At 47.8% G+C, this 24,923-nt stretch overlaps 1 non-coding gene across 1 annotated transcript; it reads right to left on the bottom strand.

Annotated features, from left to right (window-relative positions):
• Positions 1-5,448: 5,448 nt before the first annotated feature.
• TRNAG-CCC (transfer RNA glycine (anticodon CCC)) lies at positions 5,449-5,519 on the bottom strand. Its single transcript has one exon. It is a non-coding gene; the product is annotated as a tRNA-Gly (tRNA).
• Between the last annotated feature and the right edge of the window lie 19,404 nt (positions 5,520-24,923).

Raw genomic sequence — 24,923 nt, 5'->3', positions numbered from 1 at the left:
CTGTGCAGAAAGCCTACTGGGTGGCCAGGCAGATTCTGCTTGCTTACATCTCCTGACAGAGAACTCACTACCTTTTGGGCAGCCTGCCCCATTTCTGCACAGCTCTGACTAGGAAAAACAGTGTTTACTGAAGGGACACAGCCATGAACAAAACAGACAAAAATTCCTGTCTTCATGGAGTTGACATTCCAGCGATGGGACATAGACAACATACACAATAAATAAATTTTATAGTATGCTAGAAATTGCAAATGCTATGGAGAAGATAGGGCCTTTGGTGGTTTAGTGGAAGAATTCTTGCTTCTATGCAAGAGACTACTAGTGTTCAATTCCCAGCCAATGTACCTCATGTGCAGCCACCACCCATCTGTCAGTGGAGGCTTGCATGTTGCTTTGATGCTGAACAGGTTTCTGCGGAGCTTCCAGACTAAGACAGACTGGGAAGAAAGACCTGGTGATCTACTTCCAAAAATCAGCCAGTGAAAATCCTATAGATCACAATGGTCTGATCCAAAACATCATAGGGGCGGTGAAGGACCAGGCGGCATTTTGTTCCATTGTGCGTGGCGTTGTCATGAGTAGGGGACCAACTCAACAGCAGCTAATAGTAACAACGACAGCCTGGAGAAGATAAAGCGGGGAAAAAGGAAGGAGGGGCTTGGGATGCAACTCTAAAAATGGGGGGTTGAAAAGAAAGTTTCTCCCTACTTCTTGGCTGGGATCCACCTTCCTGGGATGTTCCCAGGAGCGCTTGTTCTGCCTTCTGAACCCACAAGGCCACCTGCTCACCCTGTCCTGGGACAACTCTGTTCCATTCTGGGCTAAACAGGCCTGCTCCCCACAAGAAAGGGGCTCCAGCCCCCCTCCCATCCTTCTCTAAGGTCCAAAGCTGAACACCTTTAAACCCTCTATCTCTATTAATGCAACCTAAGGACCCCTTTGAAGGTCTCTAGGTGATGCAAATGGGTTGCACTCAGACTGCTAACCTAAAGGTTGGCGGTTTGAAACCACCCAGTGGTACCTTGAAAGAAAGGCCTGGCAATCTGCTTCCATAAAGATTACAGCCAAGAAACCCTATGGAGCAGAATTTACTCTGTAACGCGCGGGGTCGCCGTGAGTCGAGTCGGAATGGACTCCATGGCAACTACAAGATGCCCTTTAGCTGTCTTAGCAGCTACATTCCACTGTTAACTCCTGCTAAGCCAGCAGCCTCTGATGTTATGGGCTGTCAACAAGCCCACCTTCTCTATCCAAGGCCAAGGGTAGTATGGCTCCCTGACCCGAAAACCAGAATTTGCATTTATTCCTACCATTTTGCTGTGTGGGAGTCTGTCCATGACGATAGCAGAGATCTTTTGACAGAGGTGGAGCACATACAATTCACACAATTCATTAACAAAGAGTTAATATTCCTACTGCACAAACAGTGCCTATAAATTGATAAGAAAAACACAAAACAAAACTAGAGAAAGAAACGTGGGCAAAGAATATGATCAGGAATTCACAGATAGAGAAATGCAAATGGCCAATGAACCAATGAGAAGATGCTCAACCTCCCAGGCAGTCGTGGAGATGCAAATTAAAAGAACAATGAGATGCCATTCTTCTCCCATCAGATTGGAAAAAATATTAAATATTGATGACATCCAGTGCCAGAAAAGAGGAGGAGGAGTCAGGACATTTCGACGCTGCTGAGAGGAAGTGTGAACTGCCACAATCTTTTGGGACAGTAGTCTGCTGTTTCTGGAAAGTTTAAAATGGCTGTACCCTTTGATCCAGCAATTTCACTTTTGAGACTTTATCCTGCAAAACCATAGATGCCTAAGGTGATTCTCCATACAAGGATATTGGTTGCCAAAAAAAAAGTGTACTAAATGTCGATCAAGAGAGCAATGATTGAATGAATTATAGGACATTTACCCTATAAAATATTAGCCAGCTAATAAAATTAGTTAGATCTCTATGCGTGGAGCTGGAACCGTGTTTATGATTTATTATTAGACAAAAAACAAATTGCAAAGTCAGGCATATAGTATGATGCTATTTTTGTAAGTATATTTGCAAAAGCAAGGAGAAAACTGGAAAGAAATAATCACTTAACTGCTAACATCAGTCACCCCAGGGGAGAGGATTGCTGGGAGCAAGATGATTAGCTTTTTCTGTGTCGCTTCCAAATTGTTTGACTCACACAATAAGTTTTCACAGCTCTAATAGTTTAACTAGTAAATACTTTTTCTTAAAAGTCATTTTTAAACGGTTCTTTTTTGAAAACCCTGTGGAGCCCCATTCTACTCTGACCCACATGCGGTCACGGTGAGTGGGAATCAATTCCATGGCAACTTTTTTTGTAGCAAAACTCAAAGTTTTTTCATTTAAAAAATTTTTAAATTTTAATTTAAAAAATTTTTGTGGCGAGGATATATATAACAAACATTGTGCCATTTCAACATTTTTTACATGTACAGTTCAGTGACATCGATTACTTTCATCATGCTGTGCAGCCATTTAAAGGGTTGTTAAGGAGATCTGTCCACCATGTGATAATTGGGAGCGAGGGAGGGCACTTGCATGTAATGGAAATCAGCCCAAGGACAGGACGGAAATTTGTCCTCTCCCTGCTGGGCTGGGGGCTCCTGGGAGGCCCATGTGACTTCCAGCTCATTGTGGACCCCCCTGCTGAGCCTGTCAAGGGATACACGAGCAGGGGTCCCATTGTTCACTGAGCCCCATGGGTTCTCCCTGCCTCAGTTCCCCATATGTGCCTCTCCCAAGCCTCATCCTGCCTTCCCTGTTCTGTGAATGGCACGGGCTCCGGAAACCGTGAAGAGACTAGGCTAGTTTTCCTAAGCTCGGTCAAAGATTTGGGGGTTCAGGGTCTAGGCTTGGAGGATAACCAGTTTCCATCTTGCGTGCCAACTCTGAACAGCAGTAGAGGCAGCCAGGTGTGTTTATGCAGAAGGGACTTCAGAAGCCACTCTAGGATCCACTGGAAGTGTCTGCAATTAATTAGCAATGTCTGCTCTGGGCATGGCATTGGTGAAAGGGAGCACCAGGTTTCAGATGGGCCAGAAGTGGTCCAGGTCAGTGATTTCCAGACTGAATTTTGCACAAGAATCACTGGGGACCTTGTTAACATGCAGGTTCTGATCCAGTCAGGTGGGAGCAGGGCCTGAGAGTCTGCATTTCTGACAAACTTCCAGGTGATACTGATGCTGCTGGTCATTTGAGGAGCAAGGGGCGGTGATCTTTGAGCTCTCCATTTTTACAGCTCCATGCTCTTCTCCCTGGACTTTTCCACATTTGCGCAGAAGAGTCCTTGTGTCAAGCACGGCTGCTATCCATTACGTGGTCTGATTCTTGTAACAGCCCAGGTGATTATGTTCTCTGACAGATGAGGAACTGGAGGCCTGAGAGGGGAAAGAACTCGGCCCAGGCACCCCACCCGTAGGTGGCAGAGGTGGACCCAGGGAGAAAATGGCCAGCCTTGGCCCCACCCAGCCATCTTCTCTCCACTGGAGCCTGAAGCCAGCCAGAGAGACTCTGCTGCTCCTGCAAGCACTGCTTTCACCCTTCTACTGCCGTAAATAAGGCCTTGTCGGCTGGCTCCCTCCTTCCTCTGCCTCCATCCACACTGGGCTCTGAAGCCAAGGAGGGACAGAGTGAGTTATGGGCTCGGGGAAGCCCATTAGTCACCGGAGTGAGGGAAGTTAACTCGAGCTTATAAACTCTAAACGTTTATTATTCACACTGATCACCGCTGCAGACAGCACCCGCTCCCCACCTTCCAGAGCTGGGGCTGCACATTCTTATAAGCAAGATTGAGATCTGGGTCCCCAGAAAAGCAGTCAGGGCACAGACTGCTCAGCTGCACCAAGAGGCCTCCCCAGAGGCCTGCCACTCACCCACTCCCCACTTATCTGTCTGCCTCTGATTTGGATGAGGACTTGAGCCCAGACCTTTGATGGCACAAAGGAGGTGGGGCAGCCTGGTGAGTAAGAGCCCCACCTTCGGGTTAGCCTGCTTGGATTTCTAGCTCTGCCACTCAGCAGCTGGCGACTTTGTGTCAGTCACATGACTTTTCAGAGATTCAACTTTGCCCTCTATAAAACGGGAGTGTGTTCATTTATCCAACAAATATTTATTGAGCACCTACTATGTGCCAGGCACTGTTCTAGGCCTTAAGATAGAGTAAAGGACAGATACACTGCCTGCCCTCATGGGATTTATATATTGGAGGAGGAGACAGATAGAAAGTGATTGAAAAATAAAATAATGTCAGATAGTGGTGTGATGAAGAAAAGAACCAGGGTCATGTGATAGAGAGTGAGTAGGGGCATTGAGGAATGTTGGAGGGGAGTGCCTCTCCAAGGTGACATTTGCTCAATGCTAGGAAGGATCCAGCCACAGGAAGATAGGGGAAGAGCAGTCCAGGCAGAGAACAGCAAGTGCAAAGGCCCTGAGGCAAGCAAAGCTTGGCCAGGGTGTCCCAGAGGCCTGCATGAGGGGAGTGCGATATGAGATGAAGGGCCAGAAATGAGGCCAGATCACAGGGAGCCTTGCAGGCCATTGCAAGGATTTTAGATTTTATTCTAAGTCAAGTGGGGAGCCACTGGGTGGTTTTAGGTTGAAAAGGTCATTAAAGATATAATCATACTTAAACCTCCCTCCATGGCTATTAGGAAGATAGCAGACACGGGGGCTCCGCCCAGATCCCCATTACCAGGATACCAGCAAACGGCTGACATCTGCCCCTTCTCCTAAGAATTGCCCCCAGCTACCTTCTCCAGGTTGGGCTCTTGCCTTCAGGTGGGGTCAGCTCTGTGGTGCTATGTGTGTTCTGGGGTTCCTTGACCTTTCTCTCCTGCCCTCTCCTGCAACCCTCCCTCCTTTCTGTGAGTACTTCTCAATAAGTCACTTATACCGAGATCCTTCACTCAGGCTCTGCTTCGAGGGACCCCCCCCCCTTCCCCCACCGCCAAGGCATGAGGATTGGACGGAATAGTGACTGTAAAGGGAGAACCCAATGCTGACCACATGGCAGTAACTCAGGGTAACCAACTCATCCTGGTTTGCCCAGGACATCCCTGATTTTAGAACTGAAAGTCCTGTGTCCCAGGAAACCCTTAGCCCTGGGCAAACCGGGATGGATGGTCCCCTAGGTAACCCTGGGTATAAATGTTGTTGTTGCTAGCTGCTGTGGAATTGGGCCCTGACTCTTGGTGACCCCATGCACAATGGAACAAAACACTGCTCAGTCCTGCACTATCCCCATGATCGGCTACAGATCAGACTGGTGTGAAACAGGGTTTTCACTGGTTGATTTTTGGAAGTAGATCACCAGGCCTTTCTTCCTAGTCTGTCTTAGTCCAGAAGCTCTGCTGAAATCTGTTTAGCATCATAGCCACATGCAAGCCTCCACTGACAGATGAGTGGTGGCTGTGTACAAGGTGCACTGGCCAGGAATTGAACCCAGGTCTCCTGCATGGGAGGCGAGAATTCTACCACTGAACTACCACTGCCCCCACATATTCCTTCATTCATTCATTTATTCGTTTCCATCAAATACTTCCTGGGGGTCTCCTTGTGTCAGGCTCGTCAGTGGTGCCATGACAATGTCACTGAACAATACGAGTAGAAATTGTTAAATGGGAACCTAATCTGCTGTGTAAACTTTCACCAAAAACAAAATACAATACTATTAAAATTAAGTAAACATATAAATAAAATTACAATGCATTACAAAAAAAAAAAATGACAAGGTGGTCTTGGTAAAAGGTCCCTGGGTGGTACAAATGGTTTGCATTCAACTATTGACTTAAAGGTTTCTGGTTCAAACCCACCAAGCAGCACCACAGAAGAAAGGCCTGGTGATCTGCTTCCATAAAGATTACAGCCAAGAAAACGCTATGGAGTAGTTCTCCTGGGGTAGAATACATGGGGTCACCATAAGTTGGAATTGACTCAATGGCAATGAGTTTGGTTTGGTTTGGGTTGGATCTGGTTGCAAAGACAGACAAATAGATTCATGGAACCGAATAGAGAGTCCAGAATCAGACCAGCACATGTGGAATCGTCTGACTTAATGATAACAGAGACACTGCAGTACCGTGGGAAAGGACAGTATGTTTTAAATAATAAATAGATGTTGCTAGATAAGTTGGATATGCCCATGAGGAACAAAGATTCTTGAGCCCTACCAGATACCACACACCATTTCAGTTTCATTGGACACTAAGCAGTCTTTCACCTTGACCAGAATATGGGCCATGTGCACACCTACACAGATCTGTGCATTTCAAATAGGTAATGCTATGAGAAAACTTGAGAACGTGGGATGGTAAAACTGAACTGACTACCACCATTTCAAATGTGTGCATAGGCTCTGACAAAGATAAACCAGTTTCTGTTGAGTCAATTCCAGCTCATGGAGATCCCACGTGTATCAGGGTAGAACTGTGCTCCATAGGGTTTTCAGTAGCTGATTTTTCACAAGTAGAGTACCAGGCTTTTTTTTCTGAGGCACCTGGGTGGACTTGAACTTCCAACCTTTTGGTTAAGCATGTTAACTCTCTGCACCACCCAGGGGCTCCCTGACGAGGATATTAAGGTGAATTTCCATGGTGTCGATGGCTTTTGTGAACAAAAAATGTTGGTTGTGATGGTTGTCCTTTCAGGAAAACAAAGGACAGTTCTTAATCTTGAAGTTAACTCACATATCTCACCCAACCGAATTGCAGGAGAAGGACAATGAATTTTAGGCAACAAGTAGTCAATAAGAAAGTTCCAATTTCCTTTGGTGAAAAAGGAAAACATGTTTTTGTTGTCCTCTGACAGTGAGATGGAAAAAAAAAAAATAACCAAGGGAAAAGTCACCCCACGCTTTCCTCGAGTTCGTGGGCCCCCACCATTGTGGCGCCACAAGGAAGTCGAAGGTTGAGTGAGCAAAACATGTTTTCCTTCTGCAGGACATCTGTAGGAACTCTTGGAATCAATTTTTGGAAAACATAAAAATAAAATAAACTTCAGTCCATGGTAAACACTACCTCTTCTTTCTGGGATCAGGAAAGCAAAGGTTAGGATTGGGGTCAGTGTGGAACAGTGGGCAAGCAGGCCATGCAGAAGGCAGGACGCCGGGTGAGGCAGGAGTCTTCCTACGCCTCAGTGTCCCCATCTGCAAGTACATGATCCTTTGTCAACGTCACAGAGTTGGGGGTGAATGTGCTATTTCACTCACTCAATAACTGTGTATTTAGCTCCTCTGTTCCAGGCTGTGATCTGGAGGCTGGACACCATGAGATGCAGTTGTCCTAGCACTGGTGTGAGCAGGGCCAGCTTCATGGGCATGTGACCAGTGCCATCACACAGGGACCCACATTCACATGGGCCTGCGCTTCGTCTAAACCCCCATGCTCTCCCGTCACCATCTTGAAACAGTGGCCCAACATTTTCATTTTGCAGTGGGCCCTGCAAATTATATAGCTGGTTCTGGGCATGAGGTAAGACTCAATGAAGCTTTTTGATTGCTTGCTGGTGTGTCTAACCCCTCTGGGTTCCCCCTGAGGCCCAGCACAAAGGGGACGCGGGTGAATGGGGCTTTAAATCAAAGTGAGAGGAGAAGCTGGGGGTCACTGGCAGTGCTTCACCAGCTGCCTCAGGTGTGCCTGGCCACAGGAGCCCCTCACGCCTCGTGGGGGGAGGATATTGCCACTGTTTCGGGGGAAATCATCTCCGTTTTGGTTTGGAAGGTCCTCAGTTAAGTGCAGTGGAAAAAACACCAGCTGTGTAGGTGATGCAAACGGTTGAGCGCTCAGCGGCTGACCAAAAGGTTGGAGGTTCGAGTCCACCCAGAGGCACCTTGAAGAAAGGCCTGGTGGTCTACTTCTGAAAAATCAGCCATTGAAAACCCTATAGAACACAGCTGGACTCTGACACACATAGGGTCGCCATGAGTCAAAATTGACGGCAACTAGTTAACTAGTGTGTACACAACAGCTGGGATCGACTCCTGCCGCTTGCTGGCAGTGTGTTCCTGGGTAAGTCTCTTCTCTCTGAGCCTCAGTTTCCTCATGTGTAAAATGGGTATGCTCATACCTGGCATATAGAGTGTTTGGCAAGATTAAATGGGACAATGCTTAAAGCACCATAGTCCTACCAGCTTGAGGAGGTACCAAGCCCACGTCCATACAGAACAAGGGTATCTGGATCCTGAGGGAGGTGTTTACCCAGATCTGAAATTTCCAGGACTAAAGGATTAAGGTTAGCGGCAAATCCCCCTCAGGCTTTAAAAGTGAGTTTGGTTTGACCTTAGGTCACTGCCCTGACAGGAGAGCGAGCACCCTGGGTGACTGAAATATTCACCTGTGCATCAGAATCCAGAAGGGTTAGATTCTGCTGCCTGTTCATGGGTGAAATGTGAACAAATTGTATTTATAGGCAGTCAAAAGTTAACAAAACTATCAATCCAATAAGAAACGCCACATGGATTAGACCTTCACAAAACACACAAAAATATCACCCTGCTAACACACATCCAATCCTAATTGATCACCTACTGTGTGGCAGGCTCTTCATTTAATAATACTTAATGATAATTGAATCTAACACTTACTGGAGAGGCATTGGTGGTTCCGTTGTAGAAATCTTCCCTTTCATGCCGGAAACCTGGGTTTAATTCCTGACCAATTCATCTCATGTGAAGCCCCCACTCGGCTGTCAGTGAAGGTCTACGTGTTGCTATAATGCTAAACAGGTTTCAGTGGATCTTCTAGACTAAGACGAATTAGAAAGAAAGGCCTGGTGATCTACTTCTGAAAATTAGCTAATTGATCCTGGGGATGGTACAGGACCAGGCAGCATTTCATTCCATTGTATATGGGGTCTCCATGAGTCAGGGGCCAGCTGGACAGCAGCTGACGACAGCAACAACATTTGAGGAGATGCTATGTGCCAGGCACAGAGCTAAGTGTTTTAAGGCATTATCTCATTTTGTCTTCCTAATGGGCATGTGTGGTAGATGCTGGAATTATTCCATTTTACAGATGAAGAGACAGACACTCAGAGAGGGAAAGGGAGGTGCTGGGACACAGAGCTGGTAAGCGGTGGGGCTGGGACTCAAATGCCTGAGCATCTTCCACGCTTTCATCCCAAACTCAGCTTTCAAAGCTCTGGCCCCAGCCCACCAATGTGTGGAATAATAAGTATGATTCAGCATGTGGCTTCTGCCCAGTCACATGTGGAAGGTGTTTCCCACACACCTCCACCTCGTTTAGGGACTCCCCCGAGCTGGGGAGGGCCAGGCTCCCCTCTGCAGCTGGGCAGGCATCCTGGAGGCAGTTGGGCAGGGAGAACTGTGTGTGCTGACTGCAGCCGCCTCTCAGAGACAGAGCCGTGGGGCAACGGGCGGTCGCCAGAGCCGCCAAGGGTTTAATGGTATTCCGGGACTGGGTTGATTCATTTCTCTAAGTGTCTGGGCTCCAGGCAGGGGAGGCTCATACCCGTAACTGATGGTATCCCTGACGGGGTCATGCTGGTGCACACCACACGGACGCACACATGCTTACTAAGCTAATTAACGTGGTCTTTCCAGAGCCGCTTTCTCACCCACCCTCTGCCACGGCGCCTGCAGGGACTCAGTCTCCATTCTGGAGCTGGAATGGGGACACAAATTAGGAGTTGGCCTTGGGGCACATCAAAATGCCTCTTTTGAACCACCCCCTTCCTGGTGCGTTTAGGGAAGGTGACATTGTCACGCCTATTCTGCAAAGCTACCCCCCTAAGGGAGGATTGGCCCTGTGAGGAAGTGAGCTCCCTGACCCTGGGAGCATTCAAGCAGAGGGTGGTTGTCAGAGGTGGGAAGTCAGAATAGATAACTTGTCAGGTCCTTCCTAGGCTGTCACTCTCCCCTGCTCGGCAGGGCAGGCCTGGACATGGCCTGCCCCTTTAGACACTACCCCACTTTGTTGAATATTAACAATCAGGTTCGCATCTAATGACTCAGTTAGAACTTCAGGCCCTTTGGCTAGAAACGGGTCTCAGTGCTCCCCTGCCCTGGGCTCTACTCACCTTTTAATGGAACCTCCAAAGGCTTACCCCGAGTTTCCCAAAATAAAGAACCCAGAGCCCAACCCCAGGGAATCTTAACTCAGTGGGCCTGGGGTGCAGCGTGGGACTCCATATTTTTAAGTAGCCCAGAGGATTCTTCTGATCAGGGGGTTTGGGTTCCACTGTGTGAACCCAAAGATGTGGACTGTGACAGTGCGCGGCAAAACCTTGGCGATTTTTCAGAAAGTCAAGTCACCCTTTTTCATTCTCCATCTGTACAGGAGGCCCCTCTCTGCTGGAGGCGGGGATGTGGAGGGGAAAGGCTTAGGCTGCTGAGTCAGTCCTGGATTTAACCTCCCCTCCACCTCTTACTAGCCACGTGACCTCAGCTTCCTCATCTGAAAATTGGGGCTAATGATATATCCCTCCTGGTATCCTCAGCCCTTGACCTGGTTCTTGGCAAGGAGCTGCTCAACAAACGTTAGTTCCTTTATATACGAGTAGCAGTACTTGGGTGGTGCAGATGGTTAAATGTTCGACTACCAGCTGAAAAGTTGACCATCTAAACCCACCCAGAGGCATCTCAGAGGACAGGCGTGGTGATCTGCTTCCAGAATCAACTTGGGGCACCTAATAACAAAAAATACCAGTTGCTGTTGAGTCGACTTCAACTCATGGCAACCCCATGCGTGTCCGAGTAGAACGGTGCTCCATAGGGCTCTCAATGGCTGTGATCTTTCTTCTGAGGTGCCTCTGGGTGGATTTGAACTCCCAACCTTTCAGGTTAGTAGCTGAGTATTTAACCATTTGTGCCACCCAGGGATTCCCTTATAGAGCAAACATTTAATCCTTGCGCCCTCACTAATTCTCTTGAGAGCTGGTTTCCTAGAGCAAGACCACCAGTCCCTTCAGACTTGGAAGCCTCTCTGCTCCCTGAGGAGTGAGTGGGAGTTTGGGGGTGAGCCCCAGGAATGGGGGACTCTGCCGCTATCATTCGTTCAGCATTGAACACACATTACAATGAGTGCTTACTGTGTGCCAGGCACTGTTCTAGACACTGGGGACAGAGCAGCCCATGAGGAAGACCAGCCCTGCCCTCCTGAAGCAGACATCCTAGACAGGGAGACAACACCTAAGGGGACAGATGAATAAATGCGGGGGACATCAGATATAGATACATGAAATGAAAAAGAGAGACCAGGTAGGTGGATGGCATGGCAGGGTGGGGCTGAGGGCTGAGTGGTAGTCAGGGAAGCCTCTTTGAGGAGGTGACCTTTGAGGCTTGCTTAATGAGAAGAGCCAGCCCAGTCACAACTTGGGAAGGCATTTTCCCCATAGAGAGAATAGCAGGTACAAAATCCTGGGGCTGGGACCAGCGATGCAGGATCAGGGAGGGAAAGGCAGGCCAGCGTGGCTGGAGGGGAGTGGAAAGGGGAGGATGGTGGGGGTGAGGAGGATGAGGGCCCAGTCTTAGAGACCGTGATACAGAGAGCAGATGTATTTCCAGTGCAACTGTTGAGCACCTGCTGTGTGCCAGCTAGGATGCTGGGAGCAGCACCTCCCAGCATCCTCACAGCAGCCCTTGGGCATTGAAGGAGAGGGAGGGGCGTGTCCTGGTGGCCCATCAGGGAAAAGGCTGGCTCCTGAGTGGTGTCACATTTGGGCACAGGCCCCAAGGTCTCTGACGCCCCACACCCCCAACACAGACTAGGAAATGACTGCCTGTCTCCTGACTCAGGTCTCTCCAGGGTGATGGGGCAGGGTCCTCCAGAAAAACACCTTTCAGAGCCCCAAGTGTCTAACGGGACAAAGCCAGAGGGAAATGTTTTAAAAATTCCTTCAGAATCCGTCCCTCCCCTCCGTGGTTTCCCATGGCTGGGAGAATAACATACAAAGTCCTGCATCCTGTGGTCCCTGAAGCCCGACACCTCCTGCCTTATCTCTCACTGCTTGTGCTCTCCTTTTCTGCTCCTTGCTGTTCCTCAGACAGCACGAGCCCTTCTCCACCTCAGGTCCTTTGCCCCTCCTGTTGCCTGTACCTGGAATGCCCTTCTCCTAGGTCTGTGTACAACAGATTCCTCCTCATGCCCCCAAGTATCCTCTCCTCAGAGACCCCTTCTTGACCCCCCAAGCTGAAGAGGCCTCTCTACACACCCCATCTCTAACCATCACTCACAGCACTTATCACTCTCTGAAATTATCTCATTTACATTTATTTGTGTACTTGTTCACTGTCTACCTCCCCAACTACAAAATTCATTCCATGAGGGCAGGGGTTTTGTTAGGGTGGTTGTTCACTGCTATATCCTCAGGACTGATTGGCATGACACAGAGAAAACATGTTGAATGAGTGAATGACCTCAGTAAAGGCTCACAACAGCTCTCTAAGGCAGGCACTCTAATGATCCTATTTCACAGGTAGAGAAACTGAGGCCTGGGAAGGAACCCGAGATGGTCTGACTCTAGACCCCGCACCTACTCCATGTTGTGCCTGACTTACTGAGTGACCAGGCCTTCACCTCTCTGAGCTAATCTCAATATCCTCATCCATACGACGGTGTAAAATCCCAGCCACGCCTTTTCCCTAGAATGGTGAGAGCCTTGGAGGGTGTCACTGAGGCAGACCCACCTTCTCACCTGTACGTGTCACCACCTCATGAGGGGTCAGTCGGTTGGAGGAGCAGCCCTCAGCCAGGCCTGCCCTCGGAAGGGTTAACATGGCCTCTTTGTCCCGTGGTTGCCATGGGGACAGTTCCTGTCCTTCAGGAAGCAGGGAGAGCAGTTTCCTGTTTTGAAGAAGGCTTGAGGGCTGTTTTCCTCCAATCAGCCTGCCCAGAGAGGGGCAGGAAGCGCAGGGCCGGCAGCCCCTGCCGCTGGGTGTGTGGCGGAGCTGTGCCCACACCCAGCCCACCAGGAGGGGCCATTGTGGAAATGCAGCCTTGGGAAAGAGCCAAACAGGCCAGCGCAAGGAAAAAAAATGGCTGGCCGGAAGAGGGTGGCTGCTTCCTCCACAGACCTTGAATCCCACCCAGTGATAAAAAACCCACCCAGTGATAAAAACTCGGAGCTGGCCCTGCCCAGCCTCAGGCTGCCCTCCCCCAGAGCTCAGTCCTTCCCTGGGGAGTTGCAGACCTGCAACCCCTGTTCCAGCCAAGGCCTTCTCATCAGCCTCTGAGGCCCTGCTTGCCCCTCTCCACGAAATATACCACCATCCCTGATGTGGCACTTCTGCCTTACTAGGCTACTGGGCCCCAGTTTCTACCTCCACAGCACTGTCCCTGCCTGGCCTGCCGTTTCCTGCTCCCCTCCTCCTGGAAGCCTTCTCGGCATGCATTTGAGCCCCCACAGCAGCCCTGAGTCAGGAATGTTCATGAGCTCAGGCTTAAATCTCCTCTAACTGGATGCCTGCTCCAGCCTCCTCAGGTCATCATCCTACCCCTTTGACTCACCCACCACTCCAGCTACCAGCATTATGTTTCTACCACACAGGTCTCACCAAGTCATTCCTTCCCTCAAAACACCCCATGGCTCCCACTGCCAGCAGAATAAAGTCCAAACTCTTTGGCCCGTCAGTGGAGAGTTTTCCCTACACGTGCCCCATGCTGTGACCACCACACTGCTCATCATGCCCCAGTCCTGCCTTCCTTTTCCCCCTCCAGGCACTGCTCAGGCTCTTTCCTCCACCTGGAAAATGCCACAGCCCAGCCTAAATGTCACCTCCTCTGGGAAGCCTTCCTGCCCACGTCCTAGCCGAGACATGATTCTCCTCTCTTCTAGTCCCCACCCCCCTACCCCAGCTCAATTCAAGCCCCACCAGCCCCACTGATTCACTCTTAGCAGACCCAAGTCCTTCTCTGACCAGACTGTGAGCTCTTCAGGAACAGAAAAGTGAAGAGAGAAAGAAATGAACATTCCTCATTCAATCCTCAGAGAGCAAGGAGAGAGGTCTCATCATCCCCATTTTACAGAGGAGAAAATTGAGGTGCAGAGAGAAGTGCTTTGCCCAAAGCCAGAGGCAGTGAATGGTGGAGTTGGGGGTCTCCAGGCTCCCTGCTCCTCTCTCTCCTCATACCTGGCCTGGGTCAGCACTGAGGTGGGGGCAGGGGGGGTGTGCCTGAGCCAAACTTATCTGAGGCTCCCCCCACTGATCTTTGTGGCATGGGAAGGAAAGGGCGGCCTTGCTAAGACTGTCCACTCCAGCAGGTGTCCGGCCTAGATTTGTCCTCCCCTGGAGCCAGGAAGGCAACTCGATTATTCTCCAGGGGAAGATAAGCCCCAGTGGCCAATGACGTCGAAGCCTCGGCACTGCAGGAGAACCGACGAGGCTGCGGGGACCTAGGGGTAACTTTTTAATAACATGCATTTTATCTGTGATGACAAAAGGCACATTGCTCATCATGAAAAACTGGGGGACACAGAGGAGCGGTGCCTTACGAGCGGGATGTGAAGGTGGCCAGCACTGGGGTCCCAGCTTCATAGCAAAGCCCCAGTCTCAGCAGGAAACAAAACCCCCAGCTGTCGCCACTTGCCCCTCCTGAGCTGGGGCAGGAAGCGGAGCCAGGGTGCCTCCCGTGCCTCTGTAACCGCCCCCCCCCATCCCAGTATACAGTGGGTACTTGATCAGTGCTTCCTCCTGTCTCTCTCCTGCTCTGATTGAGGGGTTTGTGGGCCTCAGTTCCTGGGCTGAGTTTTGTTTATAACAGTTATTGAGCACCAACTATGTACCAGACATTGAAATGATAATGATCATTTATTGAGCACCTCCTATGACTCTCTCCCCTGCTGAGTGCTTTACATGCATTATCTCATTTAATGAGCAGACACCATTATCACTTACATTTTACAAGGGCCAGTGTGCCCAAGTGGGTAAGAGAGCCAGCTCCAGAGCCAGGGTTGAATCTCCACCACTTACTAGCTGTGCATCCCTGGACAAGTGCCTTAGCCTCTTTGTGCTGTGGTACGCTCATCTGTAAAATGGGGACAATAATAATGCCTACTCATGAGTTGTGGAGAATATTAAATGAGTTCATATATGCAAAACACTTACTTGAGTGCATATACGCACTCAACAAATATGAGCTATTTTGATTTACCAATGGGGAAACTGAAGCTCAGTGATGCGCCCAAGATCAGACCCAGGTTAGTGTACTTCCTGATGGAGACACTTGCCAATAGCCACCTTCATAGGGGCTCACAGCACCTCCTTGGGTGCACTTTTGTTTTTCAAGAACATGGTCTCCTCCAGGTTCAGTGCTGGCTTAGCCTTTTGCAGCAGCTTCAGGTCACAGGAACAGGGGGCTGGACTTCAGCAGTTTTAGTCCGAGGTTGCCATAAACCTGAGCTGTGTGCAGGGAGCTAATTAGCCCCAGATTGTCTAGGATAATAAAAAGATGGGGACATTTGCTTACTTCGAGAATCCTGATTTTTATGGTGTGTTGTGTGTGTATGAGTGAGGGGTGTGGGGGAGGGCAGTTTTGGAGGAAGATCAGGGGTCTTCAACAGTCCAGTAAGGGGGTTTCAGAAGCCCAGGGAATACGCCATCCCTGCAGCAGCGTCTGAAGACATCTGAGAGGTAGTGCGATAATAGAAGCACTGGTCGGAGTTGGGAGGTCTGTGTTTCCACCATTGCTGTTCTCATCAGAATGACTGGTAACTGGCATTGAGTGGTCTGCTCCTCTGCTAACCAGAAGCTCTGAAGGGCACAGCCTGAGTCTGGCCTGGTTGCCTGGTACTTGGCCCAGGGCCTGGCACAAAGTGGGTTCTTAGTGCATTTTTGTTCAATGAAAGAAGGAAGGAAGGAAGGGAGGGAGGGAAGGAGCGAGAGAGAGGGAGGGAGGAAGAAAGGAAGAAAGGAAGGCCGAGAATTCTGGTCCTGACTTCACCACCATGACCGTGGCAAGTGTGGTGTGGTGGTGAACAGCACAGGCTTTGGAGACAGATAGACCTAAGTTCAGTCCCAACTCCACCACTAGCTCTGATACTTAAGTCTCTCACCTCTCTGGCCCTCAGTTTTGTCATCTGTAAAATGGGAGTAATGATAAAACTACTCCATATTCTCATGAGAAGAATGTAAAGAGTTAGCACAGAGAAAGTGCTCAATAGATGTTGTTGCTGGGTGCTGTCAAGTCAGTTCCAACTCATGGTGACCCCATGTGTTATAGAGTAGAACTGCCCCATAGGGTTTTCTTTACAGAAGCAGAGTGCCAGATCTTTCTCCCACGGAGGCACTGGGTGGGTTCGAACTGCCAACCTTTCAGCACTTAACCATTGTGCCACCAGGGCTCCTGAAGGAACACACTTCTACTGTGACACATATGGGATCACCATGAGTTGGAATCAACTCCATGGCAGCTGGTTATTTTTTAAAGTACTGTAAAAATGGCATGGCAGCAGTGTCTCACCTCCTCTAACTTCACAAGGAGGAAGGAGATCAAGATCAACAGCCTAAGGCTGATTCTGATGAGGTGGAGGTCAGACATATCTCCTCTCTCCAACCTTTTTACCAATTTGGACAACCAACCATCCCTCCCATGGCACTCTCTACTTCTCTGCTGGGTTCAATGATTCATTGCAACGGCCACAGAACCAACAGACCGTACTCACAGTTATGGGGTTTATTAGGGAAGTAACAGGTTACAATTCAGATTCAGAAACAACTCGGTATTGTTCTTCAACCAGGACAGCCTCTTCTCAGCTGTGCCCATGGGCAAGCCTCTCTCTGGCCCTTGGCTCCTTGGCCTGGCCTCTGCCCTTCTCAGGCAAGTGTTACAAAGCTCTTTAGCTCCACCAATAAGTGCCCAGGGGCATACCACTCCAACAGTAAGCCTCAGCCAAAGGCACTCAGCCTTCTTGCTCCGTGGATCTGAGAGCCTAGTTCTGCCAAGTTCCTGGAGGCTCCCCACTCTGCCAGCAAGCCTCCTGCCCTAAGGTGCTCAGCTTTCTTGCTCAGGGGGCCAAGAAAGCCCACTGGGCCATCTCCTGGTTCTTCTGTCTCTGCTGCCGCTGCTTCTCACCGTCTCTCACTGTCTCCAGTGTTACAGCTGTCTCCTGGGTCTAGGAGGTTCTCGGCACAGGGATCCCAGGTGCAAGGGATGCGCTCCACTTCCGTCTCTTCTACTTGGTGGTAGTTAGGTTCCCCCATTTCCACCTCTGGGATGGCTTATTTTAAGCCTCATGGGATGGCAAAACTCACCAATCCCCTTGTTAGGGTTCCATACACCTTATTTGCATGATCCTACCCCCACAAGGGTGCCATCACCTTATTTGCATTATTAGCAAGCTATCCAATCCCTTTGGTGGGCCACAAGCACCTCATTTGCATAGTCCCACTCAGTCATTTGGTGGGAGTTACAATACCATGGCAAGAAAGACCATATAAAAGCGATCCATCACACTGCAAATACCAGTGATAATAATAACAAATGCTGATATCTACTGGCCATTTTGACCATCCTAGTAGATAGAAAGGGAGGAAAAGAAAGAGAAACAAAGGAGGAGGAAAGTCAGCTGGAGGAGGCCTGACCACTGCTGGGGATCTGCCTTCAACGTGTCATGCTCCGACCCTGCCAGGCTTCTTCAGGAGGGAAGGAAGGGCTTCTGTTTTCAAAAGACAAAACAGGAGACTGCAGCCATTCCAGGAGAAAGTGCAGAGTTTTCAGGCCCCACGAGATTCAGACTCGAGACTGGATGCCCCGAGATGTGGATTCCATCCCTGGCTGTGCCCCTAACTTGCTCTATGACGCCAGGCCAGTCATTTCCTTTCTCTGGGCTTCAGTTTCCCCATCTGTCAGATGGGGCTAACACTTCCCCTGGGCAGCTCACAGTTTGTTGAGAGAAACAATCAAATCAGTAAGAGCGTTTTGGAAAATGTGAAGATCTAGGGAGACATATTTGCCTATCACAAAGAAGAAAATTCAGACCAAGTTCTCGAAGAGAATGCTGTGTGAGCCTGGCTGGGGTGTAAGGGAAAATTACTTCCCCTTTCTGGGCCTCAGTCTTCCCATCTGTAAAATGAGGATATAAAAACTCCTTTATAGGATTCTTGGGGAGAATGCATGTGTGAGAGGCTCAAGAACAGGGACGATGATGGTCATCATCCCATCAAGTCCTTTTTGGGTATTTACTGTCATCCCCCAGAATTCAGCGAGTCGCTGTGGCTAAGCTTCATAAGCACTAAGCAAGTCCGACCACCAGTGTTAATACTGGATGTTTGTAAACATCAGTCTTTCATATCCATTTTCTCCTATTAGAAAAAGCTAACAAAGGAATATGCATTTCAACTTCACAGCCCATAACGCCGAACCATCACGTGCCTTTACCTAAACAAGTTCAAACCTATGCTTTTTCCCAAATGGCCTTGGTGCTATTATTTTTTTTAAGTAGATTTTGCTTAGCCTCAAATCCCAAATTCAACAGTAGTGGAAAGGGCTTAACAAAGAATTGAGGTCTTTCCATGTCCTCCTTCCTCCCTGCAGTGAAAGGTGACATTGGTCATTGACTGAATTATCTGAGCTCCCTTCTCCTGTCCCTGCCCTAGGGGTCCTAGGTTATTTGGGTTTTATTGCTCATTCCTAGAAACAAGCTCAATTCTTTAAAATGTATTTTCTTTTGCATCAAATATTGAAGTGATTTATCCACTCAACTCATTCATTTGTACCCATATTCAAACATAGAATACCTCCTTCACCTTCTCTACCACCACCCCACCCCCTCCATCGCCTCTCCTAGTTCTACCTCCTCTAGCACCTCATCATCACCTTCACCACCTTTACCACCACTACTTCCATCATCTCTACCCTCTCCTCTACCACCTCCATTGCCTCAACCCAGGGATGGATTACTCAATAAGTAAGGTAAGTACGTGCTTAGGGCATCAACACACATGGACACCAGTTGCCCAGAGCAAAGACCCATAGATGCCAAGCAGACAGGACACAAGGAAAAGCAAGCACTGCAGTGGAAGGGAACTGGCAGGGCACTAAACGAAACTGATACCAGTTCTAGTGCACGAGAACATGCCGGCCGGAAATAAAGTTCACGCAGGGTCATGAGGGCACCCACGTGCAAGGCTGTTAAGCTATGAGGTCCCTACCACCTCAACACCTTCATTGATATCTGTCTCCTAAAATCTCCTCCCTTGTAATTGAAACTCCTTATCTTGGTGGGTCTCTTCGGAGTATACTATTTCTTTCTAATAAGCAAGAGGTGGGAGTGGGCTGTTGAGTCTAAGTCTTGCTACATTCACCCAATATGTAACTGCAGCCAACATGAGCAGTTACTGGGCAAGGACAGAATATATTGATAACAGGTCTCTAATCCATTTTGAGAGAACTGTCTTATATACATCCATGTCTGCTGATCCAGCAGCTCCAGCCAGGAGGGCCAGCAATGCTCTTTGCCATGATACAAACACAAGGTATGCCCTTGCACACGTCCTGGTAAACCACCAATGGGAACTCCAGTCCCAGATAATGCACTAAAGTGAAGGAACTCGAATAAGTCGACAATTGCAATGAACTCAATCAAGTTACTTTTTAAAAAAGTTTTTTTTCTTTTTATTGCTGTGCTTTAAGTGATTTACAATTCAAGCTAGTCTCTCATACAAAAATTTATACATACATTGTTATGTGACCCTAGTTGCTCTCCCTATACTATGACAGCACACTTTTTTCCACCTCGGATTTCCCGTCCATTCAACCAGCTCCTGACCCCCTCTGCCTTCTCATCTCGCCTCCGGACAAGAGCTGCTCATATAATCTCATGTATCAACTTTAGCTAAGAAGCACACTCTTCACGAGTATCATTTTATGTCCCATAGTCCAGTCTAATCTTTGTCTGAAGAGTTGGCCTCGAGAATGGTTTTAGTTTTGGGCTAACAGAGAGCCCGGGGGCAACGTCTTCCAGGGTCCTTCCAGTCTCAATCAAACCATGAAGTCTGGTGTTTTTACTAGAATTGGAGTTCTGCACCTCACCTTTCTCCTGCTCCATCAGGGACTCTCTGTTGTGTTCCCTGTCAGGGCAGTCATTGTGGTAGCCGGGCACCATCTAGTTCTTCTGGTCTCAGGCTGATGAAGTCTCTGGTTTATGGGGCCCTTTCTGTCTCTTGTATCCATGGTGTTTAATACTTTCCTTGTGTCCATGGTGTTCTTCATTCTCCTTTACTCCAGGTGGGTTGGGACCAATTGATGCATCTTAGATGGCTGCTTGCAAGCTTTTAAGACCCCAGACGCCACTCACCAAAGTGCGATGCAGAACATTTTCTTAAAAAACTTTATTATGCCAATTGACCTAGATGTCCCCTGGAAGAATGGTCCCCAGACCCCCACCCTTGCTACTCTGTCCCTTCAATCAGGTTACTTTTTAACTGTATAACATTTATGTACAGAGTTATGTCCTAAGTTTTGTAAACAATAATAACTTTAACTTCAAAATATGTTTGGCATACACGCAGGTGCAATCTAGCATACATTCAATATAATACTAACATAGCAAACGTCCAAAATATACTGAAGATATTAATATCTATCTAACACAAAAAGTTTTATGTACCAAGTTTCATTTTTTGTTGTCTGTTGCAAAGGACACAGTACTTGATATTACTCTATATATGCTAATAAACGAGGTATGAAATCAAAAAAACCCATTGCCATTGAGTCGATTCTAACTCACAGCAACCCTATAGGACAGAACAGAACTGCCCCATAGAGTTTCCAAGGAGTGGCTGGTGGATTTGAACTGCTGACCTTTTGGTTAGCAGCCAAGCTCTTAACCACTGGGCCACCAAGGCTCCAGGCTCATTAAGTGGATGCAAAATTCAATATTTATTTATCTTGTGAAAGATAAAATACAATGCGTATTTCCCAATACTGAAATTGCTTTACGCATATTCCTAACTTTAATGATTACAAACTGCACAACGAAATGCTCATTTTCATCCCTAAAGAGACTCAAAAACCCTCAGTGTACAACAACGATCCAAGAAAGACTCAATTCATTATCTTTATTATGTGTGGAAGTAGATATTGTTCAGCAGCTTAATTGTGATGAAATCATTGAAGAATCTGTAAGAGCAAAGAATAGGAAGAAATGTTTTTAATTATAACATGTTAGAGATGAAAGAGCTACCTAAAAATAAAATAGTAACTTGTTATATTTGTTTTCTGAACATTCAATTTTCTTTTGACATCTTTTCATTTGTTCATTTATAATTATAGCATTTATTAAAAAACAAGTATCAAAATTAAAGTATGAGTCATTTAAAGCAAAATTAAAACCCGTAACCTGTTGCTGAAAATTGGTGAAAGTGAATTTTTCGTTGTGGGAAATTTATAGAATTTTACATTGATTGTTGAAACAACTAAGTTCATTGATTCATTTTCTTTGTTGTAGAATATGTGGAATATTCTTTTTGTAGAAAATGTGACATATAGTAAAAATCTTAGTACCCTGCATCCACTAAAAAATTTATAATCCAGTGCGTCTCATTCCACTAAAATGGCATATGCCACTTTTGTGTTCAATCGCTAATATTATAGTTGCATTTAAAAAGAAGTTATATCATGGATAGCTAAGGCACACACGCACACACATATGTATATACACGTATATATATAACTCACATATCCTGTTCGAATGCGTGAGTAAGCAGAGGAGGGGGCACTACAGATTATCAGTGTTTAGGGCCCTCACATACCTTAATCCAGCCCTGCCTCAACCTCCTCCATCGGTTCTTTCACCTCTGCCTCCTCTAGCACTTCATCAATCACCTCCACAACCTTTATCACCACCACCTCCATCATCTTAACTAATTCCATAACCTCTACCACATTACTTCAGCTACCTTGGTCACTTCAATCTCAATAACTCCACGTCTTAGTTAGCAAGTGCTGCTATAACAGAAATACCACAAGCAGATGGCTTTAACAAAGAGAAATCCATTCTCTCACGGTCTAGGAGGCTAGAAATCTGAATTCAGGGTGCCAGCTCCAGGGGCTTTCTCTCTCTGCCGGCTCTAGGGGAAGGTCCTTGACATCAATATTCCCCTGGTCTAGGAGCTTCTCAGTGCAGGGTCCCTGGGTCCAAAGGATGTGCTGTGCTCCCAGAGCTTCTTTCCTGGTGGTATGATGTCCCACTGTCTCTCTGCTCCTATCTCTGTTTCATATCTCAAAAGAGATTGACTCAACATACAACCTAATCTTGTAGGTTGAGTCCTGTCTCATTAACGTAACTGCTTCTAATCCTGTCTCACTAATATCATAGAGGTAGGATTTACAACACATAGGAAGATCACATCAGATGACAAAATGGGGGACAATCACACAATACTGGGAATCATGGCCTAGCCAAGTTGACACACATTTTTGGAGGACACAATTCAATCCGTAACACTCTATAACCTCCATCATCCCACCAACTCCATCACTTCCTCCAAGTCCACCACCTCCACCACTTCTACCACCTCACCACCTCCACCTCCTTAACCTCCAATATCACGTCTACTACTTCTACCAGCACCTCCACCATTACCATCTCCACCCACCTCCATGGATCCACTAAGCTTATTCAGAGCCTGTTTAAGTAACATTTGGCCATAGATTCCTATTCCAGAGGCACAAGTATTTCTCCAGAACAGCCTGGAGGCCTAAGGACTGTGACTCAGAGATAGAAAAGTTTGTTTGAGAGGATCAAATTCAACCCCTCATTCTGTATTTGGGGAAACAGGTTCACCCTTGGCTTTTGCCTGAAAGTGCACATAATCCAATTCTATATCATGGGTATTAGACACAACAACAGCAAAACCTGCAAACCTAGTTAGGTACGTGGAAGTGCTTGGTGAATGCAAAAGCATTCTATAAGCTTTTTTGTAATGATAGCAACAAATGAATTTAACGTCCTCAGAGCCTTTCCACATTGCCTAACTGGAATCCATTTATTCTTGCCTTCAGTGTGCGTGCGTTGATCTTTGTGTGCTAGGCACCTACTGGTTCATATAAAAATTCAAATCAGACCTTCATACATATGCCATGCATTTTTAGTGTGCACCTAATATGCACCCAGGAGTTCTGCTGGGTGCATATTAGGTGCTCACCAGAAACCTACCAATCTTCTAATAATGCATTAATAAGGAGACAGAGGGCAGGGAATTAAGTTCTTCCTCCAATGAGAACCTGCGGAAATTTTGATGTCCTTTCTCTTCTTCTGTGTACCTCGGCAGCATGTCTGGCCAAAAAGAAATGGGGTGGGTTATCCAGGGTGATGTTTCTCCAACTGTAATGTGCATACAAATCATCTGAAGATCATGTTAAAATGCAGATTCTGACTTAGTAGGTCTGGGGTGGGGCCTGAGGTTCTGCATTTCTAAGAAACAAGGCATTTCGTTTATGCAATGAAAATGTCTGCTCATCCTGGACCACCCGGACCAAAAGGCTGGACAAAAGGTTTCTAGGTACAGCCAAGGCTATGAAATGCCTCATGTCCATTTGGAATTCTGCCTCCTCACCAAGACTCCAGTCTCTGCCTCCTTCAATCCCAGAAAACCAAAAGTGATCCCAGACAACAGTCTGAACATTCATCCTAGGCCTTCATTCATGTGGTCAACACAAATGCTGGGTTCTGTGCTGAGTGCCAGGGCTGCAATGTTGGGCAGGGCAAACACAGCCCCTGTCCTTGGAGCAATCAGCTGGGCAAGGGGTCATTTCTGGGCCTTTCTTCCTCATCTGATGGAAAGGAAGGGATGAGCTTTGCTCATAGTAGATATATTAGTTGCCTAGGGCTGCCGTAACAAAGTACCACAAAGCAGGTGGCTTAAAATAACAGAAATTTATGGTCTCACAGTTCTGGAGGCTGGAAGTCTGAAATCAAGGTGTCAGCAGGACCATGCACTCTCTGAAGGCTCTAGGGGAAGATCTCTCCTTGCCTCTTCATAGCTTCTGGGGGATCCTGGCAATCCTTGGCGTTCCTGGCCTTGTAGATGCATCCCTCCAATCTCTGCCTCCATCTTCACATGGCCATCTTTCCTCTGTGTCTGTGTCTCTTCTTCCTCTTTTATAGGACACCACTCATCTTGGCCCAAGTAACTCCCTCCACCTAGAAGCCCACACCTTTCCACTTCTCCCAGCGGCCTGATCTGCCCCTCTCCACTTGGAGGCCACCTTCAAGCACTCCAACACCTGTCAGGGGTAGTAGACCTATCTGGGAGCTCCTTCAGGGCGGAGGCTGGATCTGACTCACCCGCTTTGCCCTAAACCAGGCCCAAGGAGATGCTGGCCGTTGTGCACGGACTGAGGGAAAAATGATGTCACCTGCTCAGGGAGGCCTTCCTTGATTTCCATTCTCTACCCCTGTGGTTCTCAAACTTGTGCTTGCATCAGACGGACCTGAAGGGTTTGCTAAAACATTTAGGGTTTCTGATTCAGCAAGTCTGGGGAGAGTCCTAAGAATTTTCATGTCTAAGTTTCCATGCTGGTGTGGGCACACTTTGAGAGCCCCTGCTGTACCTCATTACCTTGCAGCATCTCCCTCAATGCACTTAACGCTATCTGAAATGGTATTTATTGCTTATTTGTCTTGGGTCTCCAGCGACCTCCTCTCATCTAAGATCCATGAAGTCAAGAATTTGGGGCTGCCTCGAACCGCGCTCAGTTCAGCACAGCGCCTAGCACAGGACTGAATGGTGTCCGACGTTGAAAATAAACGGACAGATAGACCGTTAGGTGTAGAGACGAGAAAGTCCCCAGGAGCCTCACTCGCAGGCCTCTTCCAGCCCCCGATCCTAGTCCCTTGAACCTCGCGCAATTCCCTCAGGCCCCACGGCCACGGCCCCTTTAAATATGCGCGGGGATGCCTCGCCCCTCGGCTCCCTAGATCCCGGACTGAACAGAAAA

Source organism: Trichechus manatus, unplaced genomic scaffold (assembly GCF_000243295.1).
Source record: "Trichechus manatus latirostris isolate Lorelei unplaced genomic scaffold, TriManLat1.0 scaffold00001, whole genome shotgun sequence".
NCBI lineage: Eukaryota > Metazoa > Chordata > Mammalia > Sirenia > Trichechidae > Trichechus > Trichechus manatus.
The sequence above is the reverse complement of the archived record's forward strand: the minus strand, read 5'-3'. Positions and strand labels throughout refer to the sequence as shown.